The sequence below is a fragment of the Hyperolius riggenbachi genome, chromosome 5 (assembly GCF_040937935.1).
Source record: "Hyperolius riggenbachi isolate aHypRig1 chromosome 5, aHypRig1.pri, whole genome shotgun sequence".
Lineage (NCBI taxonomy): Eukaryota > Metazoa > Chordata > Amphibia > Anura > Hyperoliidae > Hyperolius > Hyperolius riggenbachi.
This window is the reverse complement of record NC_090650.1, coordinates 448,983,935-449,001,021: the sequence shown is the minus strand read 5'-3', so window position 1 is coordinate 449,001,021 and position 17,087 is coordinate 448,983,935. Positions and strand designations below refer to the sequence as shown.

Below are 17,087 nucleotides of genomic sequence, written 5' to 3'. Positions count from 1 at the left end.
TTACACTGCCGTCTCTACAAGTCGTGTATAGAGTAATACACACAGCACAACTCCAACCACTTACACTGCAGTCTCTACAAGTCGTGTATAGAGCAATACACACAGCACAACTCCAACCACTTACAATGCCGTCTCTACAAGTCGTGTATAGAGTAATACACACAGCACTACTCCAACCACTTACACTGCCGTCTCTACAAGTCGTGTATAGAGCAATACACACAGCGCAACTCCAACCACTTACACTGCTGTCTCTACAAGTCATGTATAGAGTAATACACACAGCACAACTCCAACCACTTACACTGCTGTCTCTACAAGTCGTGTATAGAGCAATACACACAGCACAACTCCAACCACTTACACTGCCGCCTCTACAAGTCGTGTATAGAGCAATACACACAGCACAACTCCAACCACTTACACTGCCGTCTCTACAAGTCGTGTATAGAGCAATACACACAGCACAACTCCAACCACTTACACTGCCGTCTCTACAAGTCGTGTATAGAGCAATACACACAGCGCAACTCCAACCACTTACACTGCTGTCTCTACAAGTCATGTATAGAGTAATACACACAGCACAACTCCAACCACTTACACTGCCGTCTCTACAAGTCGTGTATAGAGCAATACACACAGCGCAACTCCAACCACTTACACTGCTGTCTCTACAAGTCATGTATAGAGTAATACACACAGCACAACTCCAACCACTTACACTGCCGTCTCTACAAGTCGTGTATAGAGCAATACACACAGCACAACTCCAACCACTTACACTGCCGTCTCTACAAGTCATGTATAGAGCAATACACACAGCACAACTCCAACCACTTACACTGCTGTCTCTACAAGTCGTGTATAGAGCAATACACACAGCACAACTCCAACCACTTACACTGCCGTCTCTACAAGTCGTGTATACAGCAATACACACAGCGCTACTCCAACCACTTACACTGCCGTCTCTACAAGTCGTGTATAGAGCAATACACACAGCACAACTCCAACCACTTACACTGCCGTCTCTACAAGTCGTGTATAGAGCAATACACACAGCACAACTCCAACCACTTACACTGCTGTCTCTACAAGTCGTGTATAGAGCAATACACACAGCACAACTCCAACCACTTACACTGCCGTCTCTACAAGTCGTGTATAGAGCAATACACACAGCACAACTCCAACCACTTACACTGCCGTCTCTACAAGTCATGTATAGAGCAATACACACAGCACAACTCCAACCACTTACACTGCCGTCTCTACAAGTCATGTATAGAGCAATACACACAGCACAACTCCAACCACTTACACTGCCGTCTCTACAAGTCGTGTATAGAGCAATACACACAGCACAACTCCAACCACTTACACTGCCGTCTCTACAAGTCGTGTATAGAGCAATACACACAGCACAACTCCAACCACTTACACTGCAGTCTCTACAAGTCGTGTATAGAGCAATACACACAGCGCAACTCCAACCACTTACACTGCAGTCTCTACAAGTCGTGTATAGAGTAATACACACAGCACAACTCCAACCACTTACACTGCCGTCTCTACAAGTCGTGTATAGAGCAATACACACAGCACAACTCCAACCACTTACACTGCCGTCTCTACAAGTCATGTATAGAGTAATACACACAGCACAACTCCAACCACTTACACTGCCGTCTCTACAAGTCGTGTATAGAGTAATACACACAGCACAACTCCAACCACTTACACTGCCGTCTCTACAAGTCATGTATAGAGCAATACACACAGCACAACTCCAACCACTTACACTGCCGTCTCTACAAGTCGTGTATAGAGTAATACACACAGCACAACTCCAACCACTTACACTGCCGTCTCTACAAGTCATGTATAGAGCAATACACACAGCGCAACTCCAACCACTTACACTGCCGTCTCTACAAGTCGTGTATAGAGCAATACACACAGCACAACTCCAACCACTTACACTGCAGTCTCTACAAGTCGTGTATAGAGCAATACACACAGCACAACTCCAACCACTTACACTGCCGTCTCTACAAGTCGTGTATAGAGCAATACACACAGCACAACTCCAACCACTTACACTGCCGTCTCTACAAGTCATGTATAGAGCAATACACACAGCGCAACTCCAACCACTTACACTGCTGTCTCTACAAGTCATGTATAGAGTAATACACACAGCACAACTCCAACCACTTACACTGCCGTCTCTACAAGTCGTGTATAGAGTAATACACACAGCACAACTCCAACCACTTACACTGCTGTCTCTACAAGTCATGTATAGAGTAATACACACAGCACAACTCCAACCACTTACACTGCTGTCTCTACAAGTCGTGTATAGAGCAATACACACAGCACAACTCCAACCACTTACACTGCTGTCTCTACAAGTCGTGTATAGAGCAATACACACAGCACAACTCCAACCACTTACACTGCTGTCTCTACAAGTCGTGTATAGAGCAATACACACAGCACAACTCCAACCACTTACACTGCCGTCTCTACAAGTCATGTATAGAGCAATACACACAGCACAACTCCAACCACTTACACTGCTGTCTCTACAAGTCGTGTATAGAGCAATACACACAGCACAACTCCAACCACTTACACTGCCGTCTCTACAAGTCATGTATAGAGTAATACACACAGCGCTACTCCAACCACTTACACTGCCGTCTCTACAAGTCGTGTATAGAGCAATACACACAGCACAACTCCAACCACTTACACTGCTGTCTCTACAAGTCATGTATAGAGTAATACACACAGCACAACTCCAACCACTTACACTGCCGTCTCTACAAGTCGTGTATAGAGCAATACACACAGCACAACTCCAACCACTTACACTGCAGTCTCTACAAGTCGTGTATAGAGCAATACACACAGCACAACTCCAACCACTTACACTGCCGTCTCTACAAGTCGTGTATAGAGTAATACACACAGCACAACTCCAACCACTTACACTGCTGTCTCTACAAGTCGTGTATAGAGTAATACACACAGCACAACTCCAACCACTTACACTGCCGTCTCTACAAGTCGTGTATAGAGCAATACACACATCACAACTCCAACCACTTACACTGCCGTCTCTACAAGTCGTGTATACAGCAATACACACAGCGCTACTCCAACCACTTACACTGCCGTCTCTACAAGTCGTGTATAGAGCAATACACACAGCACAACTCCAACCACTTACACTGCCGTCTCTACAAGTCATGTATAGAGTAATACACACAGCACAACTCCAACCACTTACACTGCCGTCTCTACAAGTCATGTATAGAGTAATACACACAGCACAACTCCAACCACTTACACTGCAGTCTCTACAAGTCGTGTATAGAGTAATACACACAGCACAACTCCAACCACTTACACTGCCATCTCTACAAGTCGTGTATAGAGTAATACACACAGCACAACTCCAACCACTTACACTGCTGTCTCTACAAGTCGTGTATAGAGCAATACACACAGCACAACTCCAACCACTTACACTGCCGTCTCTACAAGTCGTGTATAGAGCAATACACACAGCACAACTCCAACCACTTACACTGCAGTCTGTACAAGTCGTGTATAGAGCAATACACACAGCACAACTCCAACCACTTACAATGCCGTCTCTACAAGTCGTGTATAGAGTAATACACACAGCACAACTCCAACCACTTACACTGCTGTCTCTACAAGTCGTGTATAGAGTAATACACACAGCACAACTCCAACCACTTACACTGCTGTCTCTACAAGTCGTGTATAGAGTAATACACACAGCGCAACTCCAACCACTTACACTGCCGTCTCTACAAGTCGTGTATACAGCAATACACACAGCACAACTCCAACCACTTACACTGCCGTCTCTACAAGTCGTGTATAGAGCAATACACACAGCACAACTCCAACCACTTACACTGCTGTCTCTACAAGTCGTGTATAGAGCAATACACACAGCACAACTCCAACCACTTACACTGCTGTCTCTACAAGTCGTGTATAGAGTAATACACACAGCACAACTCAAAACACTTACACTGCCGTCTCTACAAGTCGTGTATAGAGCAATACACACAGCACAACTCCAACCACTTACACTGCCGTCTCTACAAGTCGTGTATAGAGTAATACACACAGCACAACTCCAACCACTTACACTGCCGTCTCTACAAGTCGTGTATAGAGTAATACACACAGCACAACTCCAACCACTTACACTGCCGTCTCTACAAGTCGTGTATAGAGCAATACACACAGCACAACTCCAACCACTTACACTGCCGTCTCTACAAGTCGTGTATACAGCAATACACACAGCACAACTCCAACCACTTACACTGCCGTCTCTACAAGTCGTGTATAGAGCAATACACACAGCACAACTCCAACCACTTACACTGCCGTCTCTACAAGTCGTGTATAGAGCAATACACACAGCGCTACTCCAACCACTTACACTGCCGTCTCTACAAGTCGTGTATAGAGTAATACACACAGCACAACTCCAACCACTTACACTGCCGTCTCTACAAGTCGTGTATAGAGTAATACACACAGCACAACTCCAACCACTTACACTGCCGTCTCTACAAGTCGTGTATAGAGTAATACACACAGCACAACTCAAAACACTTACACTGCCGTCTCTACAAGTCGTGTATAGAGCAATACACACAGCACAACTCCAACCACTTACACTGCTGTCTCTACAAGTCGTGTATAGAGTAATACACACAGCACAACTCAAAACACTTACACTGCTGTCTCTACAAGTCGTGTATAGAGCAATACACACAGCACAACTCCAACCACTTACACTGCTGTCTCTACAAGTCGTGTATAGAGTAATACACACAGCGCTACTCCAACCACTTACACTGCTGTCTCTACAAGTCGTGTATAGAGTAATACACACAGCACAACTCAAAACACTTACACTGCCGTCTCTACAAGTCGTGTATAGAGCAATACACACAGCACAACTCCAACCACTTACACTGCTGTCTCTACAAGTCGTGTATAGAGCAATACACACAGCGCTACTCCAACCACTTACACTGCCGTCTCTACAAGTCGTGTATAGAGCAATACACACAGCACAACTCCAACCACTTACACTGCCGTCTCTACAAGTCGTGTATAGAGCAATACACACAGCACAACTCCAACCACTTACACTGCCGTCTCTACAAGTCGTGTATAGAGCAATACACACAGCACAACTCCAACCACTTACACTGCCGTCTCTACAAGTCATGTATAGAGCACTACACACAGCACAACTCCAACCACTTACACTGCCGTCTCTACAAGTCGTGTATAGAGTAATACACACAGCACAACTCCAACCACTTACACTGCCGTCTCTACAAGTCATGTATAGAGCAATACACACAGCACAACTCCAACCACTTACACTGCTGTCTCTACAAGTCGTGTATAGAGTAATACACACAGCACAACTCCAACCACTTACACTGCCGTCTCTACAAGTCGTGTATAGAGCAATACACACAGCACAACTCCAACCACTTACACTGCCGTCTCTACAAGTCGTGTATAGAGTAATACACACAGCACAACTCCAACCACTTACACTGCTGTCTCTACAAGTCGTGTATAGAGCAATACACACAGCACAACTCCAACCACTTACACTGCCGTCTCTACAAGTCATGTATAGAGCAATACACACAGCACAACTCCAACCACTTACACTGCCGTCTCTACAAGTCGTGTATAGAGTAATACACACAGCACAACTCCAACCACTTACACTGCCGTCTCTACAAGTCATGTATAGAGCAATACACACAGCACAACTCCAACCACTTACACTGCCGTCTCTACAAGTCGTGTATAGAGTAATACACACAGCACAACTCCAACCACTTACACTGCCGTCTCTACAAGTCGTGTATAGAGCAATACACACAGCACAACTCCAACCACTTACACTGCAGTCTCTACAAGTCGTGTATAGAGCAATACACACAGCACAACTCCAACCACTTACACTGCCGTCTCTACAAGTCATGTATAGAGCAATACACACAGCACAACTCCAACCACTTACACTGCCGTCTCTACAAGTCATGTATAGAGCAATACACACAGCACAACTCCAACCACTTACACTGCCGTCTCTACAAGTCGTGTATAGAGCAATACACACAGCACAACTCCAACCACTTACACTGCTGTCTCTACAAGTCGTGTATAGAGCAATACACACAGCGCTACTCCAACCACTTACACTGCCGTCTCTACAAGTCGTGTATAGAGCAATACACACAGCACTACTCCAACCACTTACACTGCAGTCTCTACAAGTCGTGTATAGAGTAATACACACAGCACAACTCCAACCACTTACACTGCTGTCTCTACAAGTCGTGTATAGAGTAATACACACAGCACAACTCCAACCACTTACACTGCCGTCTCTACAAGTCGTGTATAGAGTAATACACACAGCACAACTCCAACCACTTACACTGCCGTCTCTACAAGTCGTGTATAGAGCAATACACACAGCGCAACTCCAACCACTTACACTGCCGTCTCTACAAGTCGTGTATAGAGCAATACACACAGCACAACTCCAACCACTTACACTGCCGTCTCTACAAGTCGTGTATACAGCAATACACACAGCGCAACTCCAACCACTTACACTGCCGTCTCTACAAGTCGTGTATACAGCAATACACACAGCACAACTCCAACCACTTACACTGCCGTCTCTACAAGTCGTGTATAGAGCAATACACACAGCGCAACTCCAACCACTTACACTGCCGTCTCTACAAGTCGTGTATAGAGCAATACACACAGCACAACTCCAACCACTTACAATGCTGTCTCTACAAGTCGTGTATAGAGCAATACACACAGCACAACTCCAACCACTTACACTGCTGTCTCTACAAGTCGTGTATAGAGTAATACACACAGCACAACTCCAACCACTTACACTGCCGTCTCTACAAGTCATGTATAGAGTAATACACACAGCACAACTCCAACCACTTACACTGCTGTCTCTACAAGTCGTGTATAGAGTAATACACACAGCACAACTCCAACCACTTACACTGCCGTCTCTACAAGTCGTGTATAGAGTAATACACACAGCACAACTCCAACCACTTACAATGCTTTCATATGAAGATGACCTAAAACCTCATCTCATGCTCAGACTAGTCCTCAATGTGGATGAAGAAAACATGATGAGACACATCACTATCGGATGATCTAATAACGTGTGTGAACGTGAGGAAAAAAGAAAGTGAATCCTAAGGATTATCATATATGACGGAACATGAGAGTCTAGTGTTTTCAGTCAGTGGGATGACAATCAGGTGTGAGGGAAAGACCCTTATATACAGCACAGGGATCCAGCAGAGCCTGACCCCACATACAGCACATCTGTGGACGGGTATCGTGCCTCCAACTCAGGAGTCTGAGGAGCTCCGAAGAGGTTACCAGACCAATCCCTTCAGGACAGTTGCCCAGAAGTGGTCGTCCAAACATAACTTCACCTGCAAGATGTGTAATAGTCCAACAGAATACAGAGGAACTCAGGGGAACGTCCAGCAGCTGAAGGCCTCACTCACATTGGTGAAAGGAGTCCACCATCAGGAGATTATTGACCAGCAATGGGCAATAACAGTAATAACAATAATAATGGTGTGTATGGCAGTGTAGCCAGGTGAAAGCCACAAATTTACCCCACAAATACTGCTGATCATCTAGGGTTTGCTAAAGATAATGCAGACACATCAGGAGATACAGGAAGACGGTGTTGTGGACTGATGAAGCCACAATAGAGTTGTTTGGCTTGAGTAGAGGACCTTTACATTTAGGGAAATCTAAACACGACATTCCAGCACGAGAACCTTATCCCATCTGTGAGACATGGCGGTGGAGGGTTCTGGACTGGGCCCGTTGTACTACATCTGGGCCTCATTGATAGAGCAATCGATTTTGAATTATATGTGAGAATTCTAATGGAAAATGACGACATCTGTCCATGAACTGAATCTCAGGAGACAACTGGCCATCCAGCAGGACAACCATACAAGACACACAAGTGTTACTGCAGAAGAATGTTACAGAAACATTACGTGTTTCGGAGTGGCCAAGCCACAGTCCTGACCTCAAGCCAACTGAAATGTAGAAAGATGTAAAGTGAAGCCACTTATGCGAGGAAGCCCCCAAAATCAGCGCTGCGTAATAGGTTGGCACTTTATTAATACAATAATACAATAAATAAACACCCCAAAGCTAAAGCTGCTCTGAATGGAGGAACGGGCTGAAGTGCAGAACTGATCAGCAGTTACCACAAGGGGGGAGGGGGGTATAAGAATTCACGAGAGCTCAGTCCTGATTGGCCCCGAAGTCCAGCGAGTCAGGACACAGAGGAGGAGCTTGATGCCTGTTCAGATACACATACACTGCCTGAGATACCCTATTCCAGTCTGTACCTATGACTTCCTGTCTGCAATACCGGCCTCCCTAGTATTGCACTTTCCTGCTGACCATTCTGCGTTTTAATCCCATTCTTCCAATAGGAGGCGATGGTCTTGAGGGCGGGACCATGGCTCCGTCATTGGGGCCAATCACTGAGTACATTTGATATCGGCGCCGGTAGATTTGGGCACAGGATACAGCCAGTATATGGCTGATCCTGCTGCTGCACAAGTCCGGGCCGATTTAATTACTATTCCCCCTGCAGGCCGCCATGGATAGTGGGGGAATGAAATAATTCGGCTGCCAGCGATTGCTGGAGGCCGAATTATTGTGTTTTTCAAGCAACCTCGGCTCCGTCTTCTGACCGCGCCGACATTACTCACTGAGCGCGGCAATAGACTGATTCCTATTGTAGTCTATGGATGGAGGCGCCGGCTGCGCCCAAATCTAGCAGCGCTGAAAAGCACTGCTCCGCAATCACTTCCTCAGTAAGAGGAAGTGCAGAGATTGGCCCCACTGAAGGAGCCTTGGTCCCACCCTCAAGACCATCATCTCCTAATAACAAAGCAGCAGGGAGCAGTGAGCGGCCTGATTGGTAGTCTGCGACCGCACCTCCAAATGCAGGATACACCCATCCATATATATATCTGTCTGTGTATCCATCTATACAAACACCCATACAATGACTCTACACACACATACATACACACACATAGGCATACATACATTTATACACACACTTTATATAGCGCTGACATCTTCTGCAGCACATTACAGAGTACATAGTCATGTCACTGACTGTCCTCAGAGGAGCTCACACTCTAATCCTACCATAGTCATGGTCTAATGTCCTGCCATATTATTATTATGCATTTATATAGCACTGACATCTTCTGCAGCACATTACAGAGTACATAGTCATGTCACTCACTGTCCTCAGAGGAGCTCACAATCTAATCCTACCATAGTCATAGTCTAATGCCCTACCATATTATTATTATGTATTTATATAGCACTGACATCTTCTGCAGCACATTACAGAGTACATAGTCATGTCACTGACTGTCCTCAGAGGAGCTCACACTCTAATCCTACCATAGTCATAGTCTAATGTCCTACCATATTATTATTATGTATTTATATAGCACTGACATCTTCTGCAGCACTTTACAGAGTACATAGTCATGTCACTGACTGTCCTCAGAGGAGCTCACACTCTAATCCTACCATAGTCATGGTCTAATGCCCTACCACATTATTATTATGTATTTATATAGCACTGGCATCTTCTGCAGCACATTACAGAGTACATAGTCATGTCACTGACTGTCCTCAGAGGAGCTCACAATCTAATCCTACCATAGTCATGGTCCAATGCCCTACCATATTATTATTATGTATTTATATAGCACTGACATCTTCTGCAGCACATTACAGAGTACATAGTCATGTCACTCACTGTCCTCAGAGGAGCTCACAATCTAATCCTACCATAGTCATAGTCTAATGCCCTACCATATTATTATTATGTATTTATATAGCACTGACATCTTCTGCAGCACATTACAGAGTACATAGTCATGTCACTGACTGTCCTCAGAGGAGCTCACAATCTAATCCTACCATAGTCATGGTCTAATGCCCTACCATATTATTATTATGTATTTATATAGCACTGACATCTTCTGCAGCACATTACAGAGTACATAGTCATGTCACTGACTGTCCTCAGAGGAGCTCACAATCTAATCCTACCATAGTCATAGTCTAATGCCCTACCACATTATTATTATGTATTTATATAGCACTGACATCTCCTGCAGCACATTACAGAGTACATAGTCATGTCACTAACTGTCCTCAGAGGAGCTCACAATCTAATCCTTCCATAGTCATAGTCTAATGTCCTACCATATTATTATTATGTATTTATATAGCACTGAAATCTTCTGCAGCACATTACAGAGTACATAGTCATGTCACTGACTGTCCTCAGAGGAGCTCACACTCTAATCCTACCATAGTCATGGTCTAATGCCCTACCATATTATTATTATGTATTTATATAGCACTGGCATCTTCTGCAGCACTTTACAGAGTACATAGTCATGTCACTGACTGTCCTCAGAGGAGCTCACACTCTAATCCTACCATAGTCATGGTCTAATGTCCTGCCATATTATTATTATGCATTTATATAGCACTGACATCTTCTGCAGCACATTACAGAGTACATAGTCATGTCACTCACTGTCCTCAGAGGAGCTCACAATCTAATCCTACCATAGTCATAGTCTAATGCCCTACCATATTATTATTATGTATTTATATAGCACTGACATCTTCTGCAGCACATTACAGAGTACATAGTCATGTCACTGACTGTCCTCAGAGGAGCTCACACTCTAATCCTACCATAGTCATGGTCTAATGCCCTACCATATTATTATTATGTATTTATATAGCACTGGCATCTTCTGCAGCACTTTACAGAGTACATAGTCATGTCACTGACTGTCCTCAGAGGAGCTCACACTCTAATCCTACCATAGTCATGGTCTAATGCCCTACCATATTATTATTATGTATTTATATAGCACTGGCATCTTCTGCAGCACATTACAGAGTACATAGTCATGTCACTGACTGTCCTCAGAGGAGCTCACAATCTAATCCTACCATAGTCATGGTCTAATGCCCTACCATATTATTATTATGTATTTATATAGCACTGACATCTTCTGCAGCACTTTACAGAGTACATAGTCATGTCACTGACTGTCCTCAGAGGAGCTCACACTCTAATCCTACCATAGTCATGGTCTAATGCCCTACCATATTATTATTATGTATTTATATAGCACTGGCATCTTCTGCAGCACATTACAGAGTACATAGTCATGTCACTGACTGTCCTCAGAGGAGCTCACAATCTAATCCTACCATAGTCATGGTCTAATGCCCTACCATATTATTATTATGTATTTATATAGCACTGACATCTTCTGCAGCACATTACAGAGTACATAGTCATGTCACTCACTGTCCTCAGAGGAGCTCACAATCTAATCCTACCATAGTCATAGTCTAATGCCCTACCATATTATTATTATGTATTTATATAGCACTGACATCTTCTGCAGCACATTACAGAGTACATAGTCATGTCACTGACTGTCCTCAGAGGAGCTCACAATCTAATCCTACCATAGTCATGGTCTAATGCCCTACCATATTATTATTATGTATTTATATAGCACTGACATCTTCTGCAGCACATTACAGAGTACATAGTCATGTCACTGACTGTCCTCAGAGGAGCTCACAATCTAATCCTACCATAGTCATAGTCTAATGCCCTACCATATTATTATTATGTATTTATATAGCACTGACATCTTCTGCAGCACATTACAGAGTACATAGTCATGTCACTGACTGTCCTCAGAGGAGCTCACACTTTAATCCTGCCATAGTCAGTCTAATGTGCTACCATATTATTATTATATATTTATATAACACTGACATCTCATGCAGCACATTACAGAGTACATAGCCATGTCACTGACTGTCCTCAGAGAAGCTCACAATCTAATCCTACCATAGTCGAATGTCCTACCATATTATTATTATGTATTTATATAGCACTGACATCTCCTGCAGCACATTACAGAGTACATAGTCATGTCACTGACTGTCCTCAGAGGAGCTCACACTCTAATCCTACCATAGTCATAGTCTAATGTCCTACCATATTATTATTATGTATTTATATAGCACTGACATCTCCTGCAGCACATTACAGAGGACATAGTCATGTCACTGACTGTCCTCAGAGGAGTTCACAATCTAATCCTACCATAGTCATAGCCTAATGTCCTACCATATTATTATTATTATGTATTTATATAGCACTGACATCTTCTGCAGCACTGTACAGAGTACATAGTCATGTCACTGACTGTCCTCAGAGGAGCTCACAATCTAATCCTACCATAGTCATAGTCTAATGTCCTACCATATTATTATTATGTGTTTATATAGCACTGACATCTCCTGCAGCACTGTACAGAGTACATAGTCATGTCACTGACTGTCCTCAGAGGAGCTCACAATCTAATCCTACCATAGTCATAGTCTAATGTCCTACCATATTATTATTATGTATTTATACAGCAGTGACATCTTCTGCAGCACTTTACAGAGTACATAGTCATGTCACTGACTGTCCTCAGAGGAGCTCACAATCTAATCCTTCCATAGTCATAGTCTAATGTCCTACCATATTATTATTATGTATTTATATAGCACTGACATCTCCTGCAGCACATTACAGAGTACATAGTCATGTCACTGACTGTCCTCAGAGGAGCTCACACTTTAATCCTACCATAGTCATAGTCTAATGTCCTACCATATTATTATTATGCATTTATATAGCACTGACATCTTCTGCAGCACATTACAGAGTACATAGTCATGTCACTGACTGTCCTCAGAGGAGCTCACAATCTAATCCTACCATAGTCATAGTGTAATGTCCAATCATATTATTAGTATTTATTTATATAGCACTGAAATCTCCTGCAGCACATTACAGAGTACATAGTCATATCACTGACTGTCCTCAGAGGAGCTCACACTCTAATCCTACCATAGTCATAGTCTAATGTCCTACCATATTATTATTATGTATTTATATAGCACTGACATCTTCTGCAGCACTGTACAGAGTACATAGTCATGCCACTGACTGTCCTCAGAGGAGCTCACAATCCAATCCTACCATAGTCATAGTCTAATGTACTACCATATTATTATTATGTATTTATATAGCACTGACATCTCCTGCAGCACTGTACAGGGTACATAGTCATGTCACTGACTGTCCTCAGAGGAGCTCACACTCTAATCCTACCATAGTCATAGTCTAATGTCCTACCATATTATTATTATGTATTTATACAGCAGTGACATCTTCTGCAGCACATTACAGAGTACATAGTCATGTCACTGACTGTCCTCAGGGGAGCTCACACCCTAATCCTACCATAGTCACAGTCTAATGTCCTACCATATTATTATTATTATTATGTATTTATATAGCACTGAGATCTTCTGCAGCACATTACAGAGTACATAGTCATGTCACTGACTGTCCTCAGAGGAGCTCACAATCTAATCCTACCATAGTCATAGTCTAATATCCTACCATATTATTATTATGTGTTTATATAGCACTGACATCTCCTGCAGCACTGTACAGAGTACATAGTCATGTCACTGACTGTCCTCAGAGGAGCTCACAATCTAATCCTACCATAGTCATATTCTAATGTCCTCCCATATTATTATTATGTATTTATATAGCACTGACATCTCCTGCAGCACATTACAGAGTACATAGTCATGTCACTGACTGTCCTCAGAGGAGTTCACAATCTAATCCTACCATAGTCATAGTGTAATGTCTTACCATATTATTATTATGTATTTATATAGCACTAACATCTCCTGCTGCACTATACAGAGTACATAGTCATGTCACTGACTGTCCTCAGAGGAGCTCACAATCTAATCCTACCATAGTCATAGTCTAATGTTCTACCATATTATTATTATGTATTTATATAGCACTGACATCTCCTGCAGCACATTACAGAGTACATAGTCTTGTCACTGACTGTCCTCAGAGGAGCTCACACTCTAATCCTACCACAGTCACAGCCTAATGTCCTACCATATTATTATTATGTATTTATATAACACTGACATCTTCTGCAGCGCTGTACAGAGTACATAGTCATGTCACTGACTGTCCTCCGAGGAGTTTACAATCTAATCTCCGCCAAATGTCTATTGTAATCTAGAGCCAATATGAGGGGGTTTATCTGTGCAGATAGTGCCCTGGCTGGTATTCTAACCAGCACTACAAGGCAAAAGTGCTACCGACTACGCCACCGTGCTGGCCTCACATACACACAGGCACACTTACATGCATGTCCACACACAGGAGAGGTCTATGTGGGGGTGTTGGGGCTGCAGTGGGTGTTAGGCCCCCTCAGAGCGGTTGGGTGATGGTACTTACCTGCACCTACAGACACCTTCTCATTATTATCATCCAGCTGAGATCCGGAACATCTCAGGATAGGAAGGGAATCTTCTAGGGATTTGGTCTTCTAATCTTGTTGGAAATCTTTATTAAATTGGGCAAAATACAGATAAAATACCAATAGAGCGATAATCTGATGTTGGTTTCCTAATAAATCCAAGGAGAGGCGATGGAGGAACCCCGGAATAATCCTGGTGAAGGGTTAACTTGGGCCACCCTGGAATAATCCTGGTAAGAGAGTACCTGGGGCCACCCCGGAATAATCCTGGTGAAGGGTTAACTTGGGCCACCCGGAATAATCCTGGTGAAGGGTTAACTTGGGCCACCCCGGAATAATCCTGGTGAGGGGTTAACTTGGGCCACCCCGGAATAATCTTGGTGAAGGGTTAACTTGGGCCACCCCGGAATAGTCCTGGTGAGAGGGGAACTGGGGCCACCCCGGAATAATCCTGGTGAGTATCAGGGCCCCAGAAGAGCTTCGGCCGACCAGCAGCCGGTGTTCAGAGAGAATGAGGAGTGGCAGCTTCTGGCCAGGTTACACAACTCTCTCTCACACACGTCTGCTAGGTGCGATCTACACACCCACTCATCACTCAGCAAAGAAACAGGCAGAATTATCTGCAGTTGTAATCACCTGACTCACCAACTATGAATGAGGCCTCCTGGTAACACTACCGGCACATTCTCAACAGACCTACAGCCTCTCCTGCTCTCGTCCCTCGTTCTGGCCTGATGATAGAGGCCCATAAATACCTACAGCCTTTCCTTCTCTCCTCCCTCCTTCTGGCCTGATGATAGAGGCCCATAAATACCTACAGCCTTTCCTTCTCTCATCCCTCATTCTGGCCTGAGGATAGAGGCCCATAAATACCTACAGCCTTTCCTCCTCTCGCCCCTCGTTCTGGCCTGATGATAGAGGCTTATACATACCTACAGCCTTTCCTTCTCTCGTCCCTCATTCTGGCCTGATGATAGAGACCCATACATGCCTACAGCCTTTCCTCCTCTCGTCCCTCGTTCTGGCCTGATGATAGAGGCCCATACATACTTACAGCCTTTCCTCCTCTCGTCCCTCATTCTGGCCTGATGATAGAGACCCATACATGCCTACAGCCTTTCCTCCTCTCGTCCCTCGTTCTGGCCTGATGATAGAGACCCATACATGCCTACAGCCTTTCCTTCTCTCGTCCCTCGTTCTGGCCTGATGATAGAGGCCCATACATACCTGCAGCCTTTCCTTCTCTCGTCCCTCATTCTGGCCTGATGATAGAGGTCCATAAATACCTACAGCCTTTCCTTCTCTCGTCCCTCGTTCTGGCCTGATGATAGAGGTCCATAAATACCTACAGCCTTTCCTTCTCTCGTCCCTCGTTCTGGCCTGATGATAGAGGCCCATAAATACCTACAGCCTTTCCTTCTCTTGTCCCTCATTCTGGCCTGATGATAGAGGCCCATAAATACCTACAGCCTTTCCTTCTCTTGTCCCTCATTCTGGCCTGATGATAGAGGCCCATAAATACCTACAGCCTTTCCTTCTCTCGTCCCTCATTCTGGCCTGATGATAGAGGCCCATACATACCTACAGCCTTTCCTTCTCTCGTCCCTCGTTCTGGCCTGATGATAGAGGTCCATACATACCTACAGCCTTTCCTTCTCTCGTCGCTCGTTCTGGCCTGATGATAGAGGCCCATAAATGCCTACAGCCTTTCCTTCTCTCATCCCTCGTTCTGGCCTGATGATAGAGGCCCATGAATACCTACAGCCTTTCCTTCTCTCGTCCCTCATTCTGGCCTGATGATAGAGGCCCATAAATACCTACAGCCTTTCCTTCTCTCGTCCCTCGTTCTGGCATGATGATAGAGGCCCATACATAACTACAGCCTTTCCTTCTCTCGTCCCTCGTTCTGGCCTGATGATAGAGGCCCATAAATACCTACAGCCTTTCCTTCTCTTGTCCCTCCTTCTGGCATGATGATAGAGGCCCATACATACCTACAGCCTTTCCTTCTCTCGTCCCTCGTTCTGGCCTGATGATAGAGGCCCATACATACCTACAGCCTTTCCTTCTCTCGTCCCTCGTTCTGGCCTGATGATAGAGGCCCATAAATACCTACAGCCTTTCCTCCTCTCGCCCCTCGTTCTGGCCTGATGATAGAGACCCATACATGCCTACAGCCTTTCCTTCTCTCGTCCCTCGTTCTGGCCTGATGATAGAGGCCCATACATACCTACAGCCTTTCCTTCTCTCGTCCCTCGTTCTGGCCTGATGATAGAGGCCCATAAATACCTACAGCCTTTCCTCCTCTCGCCCCTCGTTCTGGCCTGATGATAGAGGCCCATAAATACCTACAGCCTTTCCTCCTCTCGCCCCTCGTTCTGGCCTGATGATAGAGACCCATACATGCCTACAGCCTTTCCTTCTCTCATCCCTCGTTCTGGCCTGATGATAGAG

The 17,087-nt window shown here is 44.4% G+C and overlaps 1 protein-coding gene across 3 annotated transcripts in view; it reads right to left on the bottom strand.

Annotated features, from left to right (window-relative positions):
* The window catches only part of FAM83H (family with sequence similarity 83 member H), a 197,761-nt gene that overhangs the window by 109,496 nt on the left and 71,178 nt on the right, over nt 1-17,087 (bottom strand). Inside the window, exon 1 of one of the 3 annotated variants that reach the window (XM_068238221.1) lies at nt 14,612-15,128. The exons of the other annotated variants lie outside the window; for them this stretch is intronic. The gene's annotated coding sequence lies outside the window, so the exon portion shown is untranslated. Of the gene's footprint in view, nt 1-14,611; nt 15,129-17,087 lie in introns of those variants that run through there. 3 annotated transcript variants of the gene reach the window in all.